Below are 19,446 nucleotides of genomic sequence, written 5' to 3' on the forward strand. Positions count from 1 at the left end.
TCTCACTCATGAATATAGACACAAAAATTCTCAATAAAATCCTAGCCAATAGATTACAGCTTATCATCAAAAAAGTCATTCATCATGATCAAGTAGGCTTCATCCCAGGGATGCAAGGCTGGTTTAACATACGCAAGTCCATAAACGTTATCCACCATATTAACAGAGGCAAAAATAAAGATCACATTATCCTCTCAATAGATGCAGAAAAAGCATTTGATAAAATCCAGCATCCTTTTCTAATTAGAACACTAAAGAGTATAGACATAGGTGGCACATTTCTAAAACTGATCGAAGCTATCTATGACAAACCCACAGCTAATGTTTTACTGAATGGAGTAAAACTGAAAGCTTTTCCTCTTAGAACTGGAACCAGACAAGGTTGTCCTCTGTCACCTTTACTATTCAACGTAATGCTGGAAGTTCTAGCCAATACAATTAGGCAAGACAAAGAAACAAAGGGAATCCAAATGGGAGCAGAGGAGGTCAAACTTCCCTCTTTGCTGATGACATGATCTTATACTTAGAGAATCCCAAAGACTCAACCACAAGACTCCTAGAAGTCATCAAAAAATATAGTAATGTCTCAGGATATAAAATCAATGTCCACAAGTCAGTAGCCTTTGTATACACCAATAACAGTCAAGATGAGAAGCTAATTAAGGACACAACTCCCTTCACCATAGTTTCAAAGAAAATGAAATACCTAGGAATATACCTAACGAAGGAGGTGAAGGACCTCTATAAAGAAAACTATGAAATCCTCAGAAAGGAAATAACAGAAGATATTAACAAATGGAAGAACATACCATGCTCATGGATGGGAAGAATCAACATTGTTAAAATGTCTATACTTCCCAAAGCAATCTACCTATTCAATGCCATTCCTATCAAAATACCAACATCGTACTTTCAAGATTTGGACAAAATGATTCTGCATTTTGTATGGAACTGGAAAAAAACCCGTATAGCTAAGGCAGTTCTTTGTAACAAAAATAAAGCTGGGGGCATCAGCATACCAGATTTTAGTCTGTACTACAAAGCCATAGTGCTCAAGACAGCATGGTACTGGCACAAAAACAGAGACATAGACATTTGGAATCGAATTGAAAACCAAGAAATGAAACTAACATCTTACAACCACCTCATCTTTGATAAATCAAACAAGAACTTACCTTGGGGGAAAGACTCCCTATTCAATAAATGGTGTTGGGAGAACTGGATGTCTACATGTAAAAGACTGAAACTGGATCCACACCTTTCCCCACTCACAAAAGTTGATTCAAGATGTATAAAGGACTTAAATTTAAGGCATGAAACAATAAAAATCCTCAAAGAAAGCATAGGAAAAACACTGGAAGATATTGGCCTGGGGAAAAACTTCATGAAGAAGACTGCCATGGCAATTGCAACAACAACAAAAATAAACAAATGGGACTTCATTAAACTGAAAAGCTTCTGTACAGCTAAGGAGACCATAACCAAAGCAAAGAGACAACCTACACAATGGGAAAGGATATTTGCATATTTTCAATCAGACAAAAGCTTGATAACTAGGATCTATAGAGAACTCAAATTAATCCACACGAAAAAAGTCAACAATCCCATATATCAATGGGCAATAGACATGAATAGAACCTTCTCCAAAGATGACAGACGAATGGCTAACAAACCGATGAAAAAATGTTCATCATCTCTATATATTAGAGAAATGCAAATCAAAACAACCCTGAGATATCATCTAACCCCAGTGAGAATGGCCCACATCACAAAATCTCAAAACTGCAGATGCTGGTGTGGATGTGGAGAGAAGGGAACACTTTTACACTGCTGGTGGGACTGCAAACTAGTACAACCTTTTTGGAAGGAAGTCTGGAGAAACCTCAAAGCACTCAACCTAGACCTCCCATTTGATCCTGCAATCCCATTACTGGGCATCTACCCAGAAGGAAAAAAATCCTTTTATCATAAGGACACTTGTACTAGACTGTTTATTGCAGCTCAATTTACCATTGCCAAAATGTGGAAACAGCCTAAATGCCCACCAACCCAGGAATGGATTAACAAGCTGTGGTATATGTACACCATGGAATACTATTCAGCCATTAAAAAAATGGAGACTTTACATCCTTCGTATTAACCTGGATAGAAGTGGAAGCCATTATTCTTAGTAAAGCATCACAAGAATGGAGAAGCATGAATCCTATGTACTCAATTTTGATATGAGGACAATTAATGACAATTAAGGTTATGGGGGGGATGCAGAAAGAGGGACGGAGGGAGGGGAGTGGGGCCTTGGTGTGTGTCACACTTTATGGGGGCAAGACATGATTGCAAGAGGGACTTTACCTAACAATTGCAATCAGAGTAACCTGGCTTATTGTACCCTCAATGGATCCCCAACAATTAAAAAAAAAAAAAAAAACAAATACCAACCCAGAAAAAAAAAAAAAAAAAAAAAGAAAGGGCTGATATTTATCTGGTAAGCACTGGTTAATAACATCCTTTCTAATCAGGCTAGTCTGAGCTATTCTGTCTGGTAATGCTTATACTGTCCTAAGTTTTAAATATTGTGAAATGTCCCTCTCTTCTCATTGCCATTCTCAAGGAAGAGGGTTAAGATATGTATGAGCTCTGAGGTCAGCGACACCCGAGTCTGAATCCTGACTCTGTGAGCCGTGGCTAATCACTTTCGCTCTATTGCCTCCCCTTTCTGCTCTGTAAAGTGGGGATGATAGTAGGCATGATTAAGCATTCAATGAGCATGAATGGGTCTGTGATAATGCATAAACAAAATAAATTACTCACTATTATCATTAGAATGAGAACAAAAAAGGCCTCAAAGTCTGCAGCTATAAAGTGGAAATAAAAATAACTATTTGTTATAATAGGAGGATTAAAGAAACTTTCACAATTGTCAAGAAAACTCACACTTCTTAAAAAGAAAATTATACTGTGCCAGGCACAGTGGCTCTGGGAGGCCAAGGTGGTTGGGTTACTTGAGCTCAGGAGTTCAAGACCAGCCTAAGCAAAAGCAAGACCCTATCTCTACTAAAAATAGAAAAATGAACCAGGTGTTGTGGCAGGCACCTGTAGTCCCATCTACTTGAGAGGCTGAGGCAAGAGGATCACTTAAGCCCAGGAATTTGACATTGCTGTGAGCTATGATGATGCCATGGCATTCTACAGGGTGACAGACAGAGTAAGACTCTGCCTCAAAAAAAAAAAAAAAGAAAGAAAGAAAGAAAGAAGGAAAAGAAAAAAGAAAACTATACTGAAGAAGAAATGTAAGCAAAATTAATGATTTGCCTCATCAGTGAATAATATTTAATCATATCAATGTAAATAAAAACTATTGATTTAAGTAAATTGTAATGGTAACTATAGCAGTTGACCACCTCCCTACAGTGACCACTTCCTGAAGTTGTCCTAATTTTCTTTTTATATATATATTTTTTTATTAAATCATAGCTGTGTACATTAATGTGATCATGGGGCATCATACACTTGTTTCATAGACCGTTTGACACAGTTTTATCACTCTGGTTAACATAGCCTAACTGGCATTTTCTTAGTTATTGTGCTAAGACACTTACATTCCACATTTACTAAGTTTCGCATATACCCTTGTAAGATGCACCGCAGGTGTAATCCCACCAATCCCCTTCCCTCTGCCCACCTCCCCCCTCCCCCTCCCCTCCCTTTCCCCCTTCCCCTTATTCTTAGGTTGTAACTGGGTTATAGCTTTCATGTGAAAGCCATAAATTAGTTTCATAGTAGGGCTGAGTACATTGGATACTTTTTCTTCCATTCTTGAGATACTTTACTAAGAAGAATGTGTTCCAGCTCTATCCACGTAAACATGAAAGAGGTAAAGTCTCCATCTTTCTTTAAGGATGCATAATATTCCATGGTGTACATATACCACAATTTATTAATCCATTCGTGGATCAATGGGCACTTGGGTTTTTTCCATGATTTAGCAATAAACATTCTGGTACAAATATCTTTGTTATGGTGAGATTTTTGGTCTTCTGGGTATATGCCTAGTAGAGGAATTATAGGATTGAATGGCAGATCTATTTTTAGATCTCTAAGTGTTCTCCATATATCTTTCCAAAAGGAATGTATTAATTTGCATTCCCACCAGCAGTGTGGAAGTGTTCCCTTTTCTCCACATCCATGCCAACATCTCTGGTCTTGGTATTTTGTGATATAGGCTAATCTTACTGGAGTTAGATGATATCTCAAAGTAGTTTTGATTTGCATTTCTCTGATGATTAAAGATGATGAGCATTTTTTCATATGTCTGTAGGCCATGCGTCTGTCTTCTTCAGAGAAGTTTCTCCTCAGATCCATTGCCCAGCCTGCTATGGGATCACTTGCTCTTTTTCTGCTTATACGTTTGAGTTCTCTGTGGATTCTGGTTATTAAACCTTTGTCGGATACATAACCTGCAAATATCTTCTCCCATTCTGAGGGCTGTTTGCTTGCTTTACTTAGTGTGTTCTTGGCTGTGCAGAAGCTTTTTAGTTTGATCACTTCCCAATAGTATATTTTTGAAGTTGCTTCAATTGCCTGGGGGGTCCTCCTCATAAAATACTTATCCAGACCGATTTCTTCAAGGGTTTTCCCTGCATTCTCTTCTAGTATTTTTACAGTTTCATGTCTTAAGTTTAAATCTTTCATCCAGTGAGAATCTATCTTAGTTAATGGTGAAAGGTGTGGGTCCAGTTTCAGTCTTCTGCAGGTTGCCAGCCAGTTCACCCAGCACCATTTGTTAAATAGGGAATCTTTTCCCCGCTGAATGTTTTTAATTGGCTTGTCAAAGATTAAATAATGGTAAGTAGCTGGATTCATCTCTTGGTTCTCTATTCTGTTCCAGACATCTACTTCTCTGTTTTTGTGCCAGTACCATGCTGTTTTGATCACTATCAATTTGTAGTATAGTCTGAGATCTGGTAACATGATTCCCTGGGCTTTATTTTTATTTCTGAGTAATGTCTTGGCTATTTGAGGTTTTTTCTGATTCCATATAAAACAAAGTATTGTTTTTTCAAGATCTTTAAAGTATGACAGTGGGGCTTTAATAGGGATTGCGTTAAAACACTTTATGGGGGCAAGACATGATTGCAAGAGGGACTTTACCTAACAATTGCAATCAGTGTAACCTGGCTTATTGTACCCTCAATGAATCCCCAACGATAAAAAAATATATATATATATATATTGCTTTGGGTAGTATGGACATTTTTAACAATATTGATTCTTCCCAGCCATGAGCATGGTATGTTTTTCCATTTGTTAACATTTTCAGCTATTTCTTTTCTTAGAGTTTCATAGTTCTCTTTATAGAGATCTTTCACGTCTTTTGTTAGATAAACTCCCAAATAGTTCATCTTCTTTGGCACTACTGTGAATGGAATAGAGTCCTTACCTGTTTTTTCAGCTTGACTATTGTTGGTATATATAAAGGCTACCAATTTATGAATGTTGATTTTGTAACCTGAGACGCTGCTGTATTCCTTGATCACTTTTAAGAGCTTTGTAGTGGAATCTCTAGTGTTTCCCAGATATACAATCATATCATCTGCGAAGAGTGAAAGTTTGATCTCTTCTGACCCTATATGGATACCCTTGATTGCCTTTTCTTCCCTAATTGTGATGGCTAAAACTTCCATTAATGTTAAAGAGCAATGGAGACAATGGGCAGCCTTGTCTGGTTCCTGATCTGAGTGGAAATGATTTCAATTTAACTCCATTCAATATGATGTTGGCTGTGGGTTTGCTGTAGATGGCCTCTATTAGTTTGAGAAATGTCCCTTCTATACTAATTTTCTTAGACCAGACAGGCACTGCATGTACATTATCAGTACAGTAGCCCTAGCTCCTTATGTTGACTACCTCTGTGTGTTGACCAGTTTGTTACACTCCCTTGGGTGGTAAAAATGTGTTGCACATGGCTGAGGAGCTGGACACGGGGCTGGCAATGGCTGTTTTTTTATTATAAGCCTTACAAAACTACATTAGTTGGGATCATATTAGGCTGCAAATACCAACAATAGCAACAAAATTGACACAAATACCAATAACTTAAATAAGTGAAAGTTTATTATTCTTTGCTCACATGTAAGATAGTAGGGTAGTTCAGTTCTGGTCTGGAAGATGCATTCCATGCAGTGCTCAGGGGAGCAAGACTTCAAAATCCCCCCTCCATCACTCCTAGGAGATGGCCCCCGTCTTCATGGTCCAAAGCCACCCTCCTGTCAACAAGTCGGGAAGGGTCAATAGAGAAGGTACATCAGGTTCAGTTAGTGGTCTCTTTGGGAAGCTCAAACAGTTGCCTGTTCACACTGTGTTGGCCAGAACTTACTTACAAGAGAACTTCTGTAGCATATTCCTTCCTTGGGACAGTCATATACCTACCCAAACAATGTCTTGCTGTGGAAAAATAAGAGAGTGGATATAGTGCACAACTGGAACTTGTTTCCACAAGTGCCACTGAGTTTCGCATTACTGTTGAAACACCTTGATCAAAGTAAAATCTAAATGCAAACCAAATATGACACCAAATGTTAGGTGGTGGTGAAGAAGAACTCAGACTCTGGCTACCCTAGTTACTCTGATTTGATTAATTCACATTGTATGCCTCTATCAAAAGATCACACATACCCTATAAAAATATACAACTATTATGTACCCATAATAATGAAAAATTAAAAATAAAAGAGCTCAGTCGCTAGCAACTACAATAATAGCCTCTGAATTTCCACTTCCATAACTGTAAAACAAGAATCAAAGTAGGACCAAGATCCTTGGTTGATGTGGCAATTAAAGGAGTTGATGCTTAACAAAAACGTGCTTATAATAGTTTTTAGCATGTGGTAAGCATAGGTAAAGTATTTGTTGTTATCATCATAAATATTCTTCAATTACTAAATTAAGCAAGTACTTAAACCTCAAACATCTGATGAAATCCAATCAAATGAAGGGTCAAGATAAGCAGAAGAACCCTGAATCTCTAGGAAACATTCAGAGAATAGAATAGTAGGTTAACAAAATTTAACAGTTTTCCTAATACTCAAGAAAATACTATATTTAAAAAATAAGAAATTCACACATAAGAAAGAGATGATAAGACAGTATTAGATGCACCTACTATAACCAATATACAGTCTCAGTTTCCCTGGACCTGGCCAGTCTCACAGAACCCCAGCAGCTGCCCAGCCTCAGCACCCCCAACACTGCAGCAACTTCTGGGGACACTTTACCACTAGAGGCCAACCAGTTTCTGACTCCCTCCACCATTTCTGGAAATGTTATGGGTTTTGACTTCCCTAGGAAGCTGCCCAGGGAACTTGAATGATGTAACCAGCATTGGGGGTGAATTAATTCCTGTTGGCGAAAACTTTGGCCCATGAGTGGTAAAAAAAGGAGGATGCTGGACCACAGAAGATGGAATAAATACAAATGTAATAATTTCCTCTCTAGGTTAAAAAAAAGAAAAAGTTAACCAGCAGTTTCTAACTTTTATCTACCAAAAGTAGAGGCTCAGCGCAGTAGCTCATGCCTGTAATCCCAGCACTTTGGGAGGCCAAGGTGGGAGGATTACTTGGGATATTGAGGCTACAGAAAGCTATGATCATGTCACTTCAACTTGGGGAACAGAGTTAATGAGAACTTGCCCCAAAAAAAAAAAAAAAAGGAGACTTACATATTTTATTCAATGTTCCAAAATTAATCAGTAGAAAAAGCTTAAAAGAAAAAGAATTAACAAAAATTGGGAGGTTGTTGGGTATCAATGAACTAGGAAGGAGTCAGTAGCTGTATTCTGCAGTTGATAAACCAAGAACTAATGACATAAAAATCTTAATTGAAGTCCTAATAGTTATTGCCAGAAAAAAAAAAAAATGTTATAGGCAATTCTTCCTAGGTAGTAAGACTAAAAGAGACATAATTTTCATGTTATATTAGTCTACACTGCCTAAAAAATTTACAATATTCAGATATCATCTTTATATAGCTTCAGATACAGATAATTAAAAAAGAAAGGAAAGGAAGAGATTTTTGACTCGGTTTTGTTTCACTTTATATAATGCCGTGCTGTTTATTTATGTTGATCACATGTTACATTTACAAATGGAGTTATTTGGGGACATTGGTACAGTAAAGTATACAATGCCTGCCCTGGAGTGGGCACACAGGGGGTAACTTCCCTTCCTCATCTGAAGCAGTTCAGAACAGTGAGTGAGGATTGAATGAAACAGGGTATGTTAAGTATTTAACACAGTACTTAGTGTTACTCAGAAAGTGCCAATTATTTCCATCATCCTGTTGTTAATTTTCAGGACTCTTGATTTTAAATTCACTCAATTGCACCTGATCTGAAACAAGTTTCACAACCCCATCTAAAAGTTTTTGTTTTTTTTTCCTATCACTTTAGGGTCCAAAGGACTTGATGGCTAATCCTGATTCCCGCCTTCAGTTGTGCTATGATTGCTAGCCTCAGTATTCTAATCTGAGAAGTGACATTATGATAAAATAAAGCCAAGAGATTATAAGGAGGTTCAATGAGATAACACATCTAGCACAGGGCACATGATAAATTCTCAACATGTAAAAGCTGGGATGGCGTCACTGATAACAAAGAGCAGGGCACATAGGTAGATCCCGCTGACGTCGTGAAATAAGGAAAGGGAGAAATGCCTTGACAAATAGTTCAAAAACAGATTTCTTGAGACCTCCCTTTGCACTGGTAGTGAAAGCCATCATTGTCCAAGTCCCTCCCCGGCTGCAGTCATCACTGTCATCTGCTGCCTCCCTGTGGAATTCTACAGACACAGTCAGCAACAAGCAAAGCTTCCAGCCCGGAACACCAGTGCCAAGCCAGAGTCAGGAAGATTCCCTGGGCTTCCTAATTGTTTTGTTCATATATTATTCCTATTCAAATCTTCATACAACTGTCACCTTTTCCATGAATCCTAGTCTGGCTACCCTATTTAAAATAGCAACTCACAATCTACCCACTCCCAATCATTTTCATGGCATTCCAGTTTTTCTCCTTTTTATTGCATTTACACAGTATGTAACTTATTTATTCTTTCAATTATTGTTTTATTTTCTGTCTTTCCCCACTACTTCGCAGGGGAAGAGATTTTTTGGTCTCTAAATTGATCCCAAGTGTCTATAACAATATATATATTGTTATGTATGGTTGATGCATATAAGGAACTCAGTAAGTATTTCTTAAATGAACGAATGAATAAATGAATACTTTCTTCCATAACATGATACAAAATACTTAGGAACCTTGAAGAGATTAGGCTTTTCATTGTACTAAATATATAGACATGTATATGGAAGACCACAGACCATGTTGCTCTTTTCTAGCCAATGCAAACACTGTAATGGTTATCATTCTAGTAGCTTGAGCACTGGTTCTTGTAGAGAGACCCTACGCAAGGATTTCCTTCTGTACACGGCCAGCCATAAAAATGCACCTTCACCTTCAGTGTGCACTTTCCCAAGTAAACTGTAGTGTGTGTGTGTGTGTGTGTGCTTGTATGTGACCCACTCACTATTTTGAAGATGAATAAAATGTAGAAGAGCTAATTTCTCCTCTGATGATTAGATGGGAAAAAGAGGGAAGAAAAAAATATGATGAATCTTCAAGTTCTTTATCTTCTATTTTTAGCCAATGTGAAAAACATTTTAAACCAGGGTTTTAGAAAGCACATTTGAAATGGGATGGGCAGATCTGCATGAGGACTGAGTCACTTTCTAGCCAACTGGAACATGCCTGGAATGGGAGCCTCCTCATGTGAATTTATAACCCAATCATTTGGTGTCCCTTATACCCACAGTCTCAACTCTTTGAGTCACTTTATAAAACATTCAGGCTCTAGTTCATCTTCCCCTGTATGTAGTGAAACCCTGTTTCCTCTGTATTGGGACTTGTATTTTGCTGCTATATTCTCTGCTCCACCCCAGGGTGAGGGAAATGCGAAATGTTTCATTACCCAGCCCAAGAGTTGGCAGACACAAAGCAATTGTGTGGCTTATGCCTAAAATAGGTTGGGGGCAACAGAGGGGGATTTTCTCACAGCACAATACAACATTTAAGGAAACCACCTGTAGGCTCATTAGTCATTCCCCTGTGGAAATTTGTTACTGGACATGTCACTGCTAGGACCTCTCCCTTGCCCACTTTTTCCATCCCATAGTCACCTATAACTTCTTCCTAAATGTTTATGTTTTTAGCTCTTTGGCACCCACCTTAAATTAGCACTGCACATCCCTCTGCACCTCCACAAGTTCGCAGAGAGGCTCTGCTCTGGAAGAGGCCTCTGGTGTGGCCAAGCAGCCCCAAGAACCCACGGCATTTCATCCATTCTTTAACACGATTAAAATCTCAGGTCTGGCTGTCAATTACCTTTGCTCTCTGTATGAGGAAGGAAGAGGTAATGTTATTTGTCCTCCCACTAATATAACTTATACCAGTGCCATTGGAAAACAATGGTTTTTTGGTGTATGTTATATTTAGCTTGCTGTATTAGCTTTTTTCCTCTGCACTTTGGCTGGCATATAATACATGCTCAATAAAGAAGAGCACTTGAGGCCATGAGTTCAAGACAAGCTTGGGCAATAAAAATATAAAATTAGCCTCACATGGTGGTGCACGTCTGTAGTCCTAGCCACTCAGGAGGTTAAGGTGGGAAGATCACTTGAACTCAGGAGTTAGAGGTGCAATGAGGATCACACCACTGCACTCCAGCCTGGGTGACAGAGCGAGACCCTGTATAAACACCACCACCAACAAATCCCGAAAGCCCTTATCATAGGCTCTTCTTGGGTAAGGTACTCAACAGTTAAGCAGAAAGCAAAACCATGTCAGGGTTTTACAAAAGACAGAGTAAACAAATGATGGTTTAGTTGGGTTTCCCCAAAGCAGGGCCTGAGACAAGGATTTAGGTGCAGGTGGATTAGCTGAGACCCAGGAAGCAGAAAGACAGTGAGACCGGGAAATGGATACAAGCCAAACAGGTGTAGAATACTATGCTGGGCAGCTGGAACTCATTTATACTGGGCAGCCTGAAGGAACCAGGATAAGGAGCCTGAGATCAGTTTTCTATGGACTTCTGACCCTCATAGGTTGGAATTTCCCTCCAGGGTGCACTAAAGTCTCTCCCACCCGGCACTTCCATGCTTTGCCTGCTGGAAGTGAGTGACTTACCTGGTGTTAAGTCTAAAGGCAGAGCTCATGAGTTGGAAGCTGGCATACTGAAGCTGGTCACCAGAACACAGGGTGGGCTGCAGGGATGCTGAGCATGCTGAGGTTAGTGTCCATGCTGAAGGTAAAGGCAAAAGCATTGACTCTTAGTCCTGACTTGGCTACTAAATTCTGTTTGACTTTTAAAGTAAGGACTTAAATCTTCTGAGCCTTTAACCATTTCTTTCCTAGTTGGAGAAAGAGAAAGAAGCAACATTTATTATGAGCACATATGATATGCTTCTAGACAATCCCCTGAGCACTCTTGATAATTATTTCTGTCTTCACAAGTACCAAGAGAAGTGATATTTTTCCCCATCAACAGACAGAAACCCTAAGACCGAAAGATATATGCCCAATATAAATCTGCCATTCTGCCACCAGGGAAAATAATTAAGCTTTGAGTCCAGGCCTTTAAAATTCTGAAACCCTTACTCCTCCCTCACCCAAAACAGAATGGGGAAAGCAGTCATAATCCACTAATAAAGGGCAGCTTCTTGCAAAACACTGCAACACAGAGGAGGCAAAATTTCTCTCCAAGTAGGCACATGTCAAAGGTTTACTGTGCCCAGTAAAGTCTGTCCTCCCTTCCTCTGTCCCTCCCTCTCTCCCTCCCTCCCTTCCTATCCTCCCTCCCTCCCCTCTCTCCCTCCCTCCCTTTCTTCTGTCCCTTCCTTCTTCATTAAATACCCTGCTAAGAGCTTCAGTCCATCTTTACTACTTGCAACACTGGCTGCCAAGGAGCAGGTGGTATTTACTCTAAGCCCACACAGACTTGATGTCTCTACTCCGCAGGGGTCTGGGGAGGGCCCACAGGCAGACGGACTGCGAATTGGGAGTCAGGGAGTCTGGGAGTGTGGGAACTCATTTGCTGAGCCTTAGGCAACTCCTCATTTATCTCACTCAGCTCTATTCTCTCTCTCTCTTTCACTCCAGCCATCTGCCTACCCTCTCCAACCCAAAGGAGGGAGCTGTTCCAGAAGGAAGATTTGTGTCTGTGACTTGATAAGCCACGAGGAACCTTCTGCCGGACCAAACCTTGAACTAGCAAAATCCATTTTATTTGGATGTTTTTCTGTTAACTTTCCTTTTCAAGGGTTATTTTTTATGAGTCATCTGCTGGCTTTTCTTCTCTGAAGTCATCTGATTTCCATTTAGATTTTGCTCTAGTTTCAAGATGCATTTTCTTTTACAGCCATTCGAGTTGAACTTAATTGGTCTGGTACAAGCTCTCACTGCAGTTTTATGTTTCTTCTTGTTTTATAAGTACTGGGTTTTTGATATTCATTTGGGTTGGACAGGTCTATATTTTCTTGTGTCCTTCCTTTTCCTCCTTATTCTCCTACTGAGTTTTGCAATTGACTGCACTTAAACCTTTGTGGCTATTTCACTTGGCTTAGTTTTCCTAGCTGAGTTGAATGGTGTAAGTGTTTATTGCTCAGTATGCCTTGTGTGCTCATCTCCTGATTTTGGACGTGGATGAGGAGTGATGGTTTTTCAGCCTCCTGGTAAGAGGCCATATAAGTAGAGTAACCTCACATCCTCATTTGTCTTGGACAGCCCTGACTTGGCCTGTGGTTCTGGTGACCAGTCCAAGTAGTCTTTTGAAAATGCCCCACTTGGGTGATATGATCTGGCCACCCTATCTAAAAGTGCATTTGCTCCACTTGCATCAGCACACAGGTATTTAACCTACCTGGATGTGTGGTGGTCCCAGAAGGGAAGATACGTCCTATCATATGCTGTTTTCGATGGGTTTACCTACAGTCTAGAAAGTGCTTTGCCATCCTTCTCTTTTCTTGAGGTTATATGTCAGGGGAAAGTTGTTGATATACCTTAAACCTAAACTTGTGATTGGGCATCCAGGTAGAATGTGCCTTAAGAAAGGATATTAACAGATTGGAAACAGGGAACAGAGAAAAGGAGGGAGTGGTACAGCATCATAGCTACTGATTTAGTTAGACTAACATGAAATTAAAGCTGCAACATTGTAAATTGTTTTAATATTTTCCATGAAATAAGAAATCCTGGGGCTTCTTCCTTCCACTCATGTTTTGAGAGGGCTTTGGTTGGTTGGCATGGATTTGAATCCCAGTTTCAACCCTTATTCATTGTCCAATCTTGGACACATTACTAAAGCTCTTTTAGCCTTCCTCCAGCTACTTGAAAATGTGAATAACAAATATTTGACCTCTTGAAATTTAGTGAGGCTTAAGTAAAGGTGGGACATGTGGAACTAGAGAGAGGTGATGGTTGCATAACATTATGATTGTACTTAATGCCACTGAATTGTATACTTTCAAATGATTAATTCTATGTCGTGTGAATTTTATCTTCAGAAAATAAAAATTTAAAAGGTAATGTATATGAAAAGTTCTAATGCACAGCATGTACTCAGCAAGAAGTTCATGGCCCTTTCTCTGTTATTAGCAAAGGGTCAAGGGACTTTTCTGACAGTTTTCAGTGGGGCTTGATTATCACAGGGCCAGGCTGGCATCACACAGACTAAGCTGCTGCCATCCACACTGCTGAGCAAGTGAATGGTGGCCCCTGTTGTGTGGTCACCTGGCCTTCAGGTCATGAATTTGGATGGATTGCACCAGAATTCCCTGGGTGAACTCATCATGGTGACAAATGTGCAGGCTCCAGTCCTGGAGAATCAAATGCAATGTGTCTACAGCTGCAGAGGTCCTGATTTTCTTTCTTTCTTTTGTTTTTAGAGATAGGACCTCACTCTGTCACCAGCCCAGAGTACAGTGTTGTGACCATAGCTCATTGCCATCTCAACTCCTGAACACAAGTGACCCTCATGCCTCAGTTTCCTCAGTAGCTGGAACTATAGGCATGTGCCACCTTGTCTTGCTATGTTGCCTAGGCTGGCTGAATTTCATTTTAACATCACCCTTGGTAAATCCTATACATGCGCAAATGTGGGACTCACCAGCTTAGACCCTTTTATCACTTACCCTGTTTCTCCGAAAATAAGACAGTGTCTTATTTTAAGGTGTGCTCCCAAAGATGTGCTAGGTCTTATTTTCAGGGGACGTCTTATCTTTTCTGTAAGTAGGTCTTATTTTCGGAGGATGTCTTATTTTCGGGGAAACAGGGTAGTGATGTCTTCCTTTCAACCAGGCTTCAGTGATCACAATGAAAACGGATGGCAAATTCTTTAGGATTGCAGTCCCTAATTTCGCAGCTGAAATCTGGCAACAGTCCATGGGCCACACAGCGTTCCCACCTGAGCTCCGCCTCCTGCCTATCTCCCTTTTCTCCTTCCATCCCTGTCTGTGAAAAACTTGTCTTCCATGAAACTGGCCCCTTGTGCCTCACATATTATGGATCCTTGCTTTAGGATGCTAATAATAATGCCTTCTATCTGTGTAATTCATCAAAGTGCTTGATACTTGCTTGATTCTCATAGGCAGTCTCTGCAATTGGCTGGGCAGGACTTCCTATACCCATTTTATAGATATGGAAACGGAGGTGGAAAGTTTCATCCATGGTCACATGGCTCTCCAGAGGTGACACAAGAACTGGATTCCTGATCTCCTAACTTTCATCCACCAAGACTTCCCTTCTTCTGAAAATAAAATTATTCTCATTATTTGTCTGAAGCACTTTGTTTCTGTTTCTTGGAAATTTTAGCATTATTATTATTGTTTTCATATCCCCTCTTCCATTTGTTTTTCTCTTTAAAGTGTTAGCTTCTTCCCCAAACATCAACATTAATCCTCTTCATTTATAATAGTTTCTTCCCCCTTTAGCAGAGCAGCCAGAGAGGGTGGTTCTCTGAGCAACTGTCCATAATAAACATATGTGTAGTCACTAAAAGAGAGGCGAGGGAAGGGGCTTTTTAATTAATTAATTATTTATTTATTTATTTTTGCAGTTTTTGGCCAGGGCTGGGTTTGAACCCACCACCTCTGGTATATGGGGTCGGCACCCTACTCCTTTGAGCCAAAGGCACCCCAGGAAGGGGCTTTTTAACACATGGAGACAGGAAAGTAAAAGGTCATAGAGGGGCACTTGTGTGTGTGCATGTGTGTGACAGCAAAGTTGTGAAGTACATTTATATATTCATGGGAAAGATACAAAAGAAACCATTATCTGTGATGCCCCCTCTGCATAGGGTGAACAGCCATCCCAGTTTGCACAGGACCCAGGGATTTCTGGAAGCAAGACTTCAGTTTTAAAATCAGGAGAGTTGCAGGTACATAGGGATTAGTTGTCTCCTTACCTCCCTCCGGCAGTGATGGGATTAGAGGTGTGGGGATGACAGGTGGGGAGTCCTGACTGTGAGCTTCTCCTTTCTCCCTTAAGCAACCTCTCCAGACTTCAGGGAGTGAGAGCAGTTGTTGTGCACGTAAGCTTTGGAATCCAACTACCTGGGCCCACCTTAGAAGCCGAGTGATCTTTGCCAGATACTTCCCATCTCTGAGTGTAAGTTGCCCGCCTGCTAACACAAGGTTGATGAGAATAACTACTTTCACAGCATTCAGAGGATTGAATAAATTTATATGCTTAGAATATCACCTGCCACGTAGTAGGTACTCAAAAGTGATAGTAACATGTCTGTGCTATTTGAATCTTTTATAACAGACATTTATTGATTTTGTCATTTTAATCACAAAGGTGTTTTTTGTTTTTAATTTCAGGGGAATAAGTCTTAAAAGAAAACTGGATATCCTGGCACTATTCTTAATGTCTACACTGTAATTACATCTGTATGTGTGATTCTCTATGTATCTATCATCTTCTAAATATTTTCCACAGCTGTTCTTTTTTACTTTTATTAAGTAAATATGTCTGACTTCAATCTATCTTGGTTTTCAAAATACAAAGCAGAGCCTCTCTTTTGTCATGAGCAGGAATAGGTCTGTCCTCCACATTCTTACTTGCTTATTTAAACTGTGTTTTTCTCCCTCTTTCTTTATCCCATAGAATGGGATGTTTGGCCCAAACAAGCAAATTTCACTTGATTTATCTGCCAGCTGTGGCTCTTTCTTTCTTCTGGAAACTTTCTCACCCAGAGGTGCTTTGAGCAAGACTCAGAAATGGAAGGCAATTAACTCATTCAGGCTACAGGGTCGTGTTTACCCTTCCATTGTCAAGGAAAATGACCTGTTTGCTTAACCTGTATGGAAGAAATGCCTACTTAAGATCAGAAATATGTGAGAATTGTTAGTCTTGAGTTTCCTCAAAGATTTCTGCCTCCGAGTCTTTCAAAGTTTTTAATGTAATTTAATTTAATTGAATTGAAACTTTGGGAAAGTATAACTATTTATTCAAGCCAACAAACATTTATTCTTCATAATGGGACTGCAAACAGAACACTATTTCATGGGTTTGTTACTCTTTCCTATGTTGGCTTTATGACAGAATCCGTTATGTCCTTGAACTCTTAAAACAACACAGCCCTGCTGTGGTGGTTTTTAATTAACACAAATGTCACCTGTGCAAAATGCCCAACTTTTTTTCTTCCCTTTTTATTCGCTTGCTCTTAACTGCTGTTAAGGAGAAGGCAGTAGGACCAAATTGTTGGAAACTCAGGCTTTGGAGCCACCCTACCTGAGATCCCAGCCTGGCGGGGGACGTGAGGCAACCTCTTCACCCTCATTTGTGATCACAGTGACATTTTATCTTACACGGTCTTCAGAGGAACAAATGACTAATAAACATAAGTGACTTAAAATGGTGCTTGGCATATAGTGAAGAAACACGCCCTAACTTCATTTGTATGTATTTGTACCAGAGGGACTGGGGATCTTGTAACTCTGTAGCTGTGGTGGCTAATGCGTAGCCACACAGTGTTTGTGTCTCCCCAGCTCCCTTACTCCCTGTCCCTGGTAACTGACTTCACTTTTTTGTGAGAACTATCTCTGGTGGGCTGCCAACCCCAGCACTCCAGGCACAAGGATTTCACTGCCCCACACCTGCCCAATCAAGTCATTCCCTGGATTTTACTAATAGACACTATGATGAGGACGTGGACTGCAATAATTAGGATTGCCAACCCTTATGAAGCACTTGAGTGTGTGCAAGGCCCACATGTGAGTACTTTACAGATATTAGTACCCTGATTATCCCCATTTTATAGATGAGGAAACTGAGGTTCAAAGAGATTCCCAATTTGCTCAAGATCACACAGCTGGTAAAGTAGAAGTATTAAGAGGTCTCTCTTCTTATCCCTACTCATATCGCCTGGCAGCTGAATGCTGCCTTTCTTTTTTTTCTGGGATCCCTCAGCTGGTGATGGAAGCTGGGATCTAGTGAGGCTATGTACTGTCTTCCTCCCCTGCCACACAGACCACCTATAAAAGGCGAGAATCAGGGGGGCGGAGCAAGATGGCAGCCGAGTAACAGCTTCCTTGCATCTGGGCACCGTGAGTCTGGGGATATAGGACTCCAGGCATCTCCGGCTGGTGGGATCTGCCTATCATCACCCCTGAGAGGATACAGGGGGTCAGCGAAAGACTTCTGGACTCCAAGAGGAGGACTAAAACAGTGGAAAACCGGCAAGTGGTCGCATGTGTTCAACCCGTCTAAACCCGCCCGCAACTGTAAGTTCAGTAGCAGCGAGACTGCAAACCAGAAAGGCCTTACCTGTGATCTGTTTTGGTGTCTTTGGACTTGGCACTCAGCTGAACTGCCTTGGGGAGAGCCTGAGCGGGAGTGTGGAGAACTTTGGCCTTTGTCTAGGGCCCCAGTCTGAGCCGCTGAGCCAGACAGAGCTAATAGTGATTGGCTCTGGGTCACAGGCAGACATTGTGAGGATCTGCCCCAGCAAGCTCCGCCCTCAGGGTTGCAGAGCTGGAATTGGGTGGGAGCTGGTAACCCAGCGACCAAGTAGCCTAAGGGTGGGGTCTGAGCCGCCTTGCAGCCCTAACCCTCGGGGGCAGAGGGAGACCAGTTTTGACACACAGGGTAAGTGGATAGCCACTTCAGCAGTGATTCCAGCGACAAGCACTTCCCTGAGAAAGCTTCTGCTCAGTAAGTGAACAAGTTCAAAGTGCCTTTTAAGTGGGCTGAAGAGAGATTTAGGGTGTCTACCTGCTGGGGTTTGAGAACCTAGCAGCCTCCAGTCATATCAGAACTGTGATTAACATCTCATACCCCAGAAGACCACGTGTTGCCCAGACAATATTCAATAACATATACATACTGCTTTGTTTTTGGTTGTGTTTTTTTTTTTTTTTTTGGTTTGGTTGGGTTTTTTTTGTTTATTTTGATGTTGTGGATTGTTGTTTTGTTTTTTAAGTTCAACCTTTTCCATACAGATCCTTTTTCTTTCTCAATTTTTCTAGTTTAATTATAATTTCCCATTGCTGCCTATTTCAATAATTAGAACTTCATTTTTGTTAGAGTTTCTACTGCTAGTATTTGGTTTTTCCAGCCAATTTTATCCCGTAAAGTTTTCTGTTTGCTTGTTTTGGTTTGATTTATAGCATTTTTGTCTTTCCTCTCTACTTGGTGGAAGTGGGGTACTGTGTCTGATCAGGTTAGTAAAGAGTTGCTGACGTTAAGGGAACCACCCAACTGGGCACCCCCAGAAGGTGGTTTGTTTTTTAAGGTTGTATCAAAGTAACCTACTGTACACCTATATTGCTCTGTCTCCCTCTTTCTGTGCCTCTCTTCTTTTTGTCAATATTCCTTTTACCACCCCCTCTCCTTTCTCTATTTTTCTTTTTTTTTTTCTTATCACTCAGTCCTTCTTTCTTTCATCCCTTTTTTGCTCTTAAACCTTCTCACCCTTCTGGTCCTGTAACCCTTAGTCCACGGGCACGAGAACTTAAAGAGCAAGAGGAAGTGAAAGGAAAATTAGGGGAAGGAAACAGATAAAAGAAATCACCCATGAGGAAGAATCAGCAGAAAACTCCAGGCAAAATGAAGAACCAGTCCAGAACAACCCCGCCAAGGGACCATGAGGTAGCTACTGCAGAGAATTCCACCTATACAGAAATGTTAGGAATGACAGAAAGGGAATTTAGAATACACATGTTGAAAACAATGAAAGAAATGATGGAAACAATGAAGGAAACTGCTAATAAAGTGGAAAATAACCAAAAGGAAATCCAAAAACAGAATCGAATCAGAGATGAACAATATGAAGAATATAAAAAGGATATAACAGAGCTGAAGGAAATGAAACAGTCAATCAGGGAACTTAAAGATGCAAT

The 19,446-nt window shown here is 40.4% G+C and overlaps 1 long non-coding RNA gene across 2 annotated transcripts; it reads right to left on the bottom strand.

The window, feature by feature from the left end:
- Window positions 1-6,127: 6,127 nt before the first annotated feature.
- LOC128592552 (uncharacterized) lies at window positions 6,128-17,923 on the bottom strand. Of its 2 annotated transcripts, none has more exons than XR_008381917.1 (4): window positions 17,873-17,923; window positions 11,234-11,457; window positions 10,276-10,441; window positions 6,128-6,263 (listed from the first exon to the last, which is right to left on the bottom strand). It is a non-coding gene; the product is annotated as an uncharacterized LOC128592552 (long non-coding RNA). The 2 variants fall into 2 exon arrangements; XR_008381918.1 differs by lacking the exon at window positions 17,873-17,923 and adding an exon at window positions 15,507-15,719.
- Between the last annotated feature and the right edge of the window lie 1,523 nt (window positions 17,924-19,446).

This window comes from Nycticebus coucang, chromosome 8 (assembly GCF_027406575.1).
Source record: "Nycticebus coucang isolate mNycCou1 chromosome 8, mNycCou1.pri, whole genome shotgun sequence".
Lineage (NCBI taxonomy): Eukaryota > Metazoa > Chordata > Mammalia > Primates > Lorisidae > Nycticebus > Nycticebus coucang.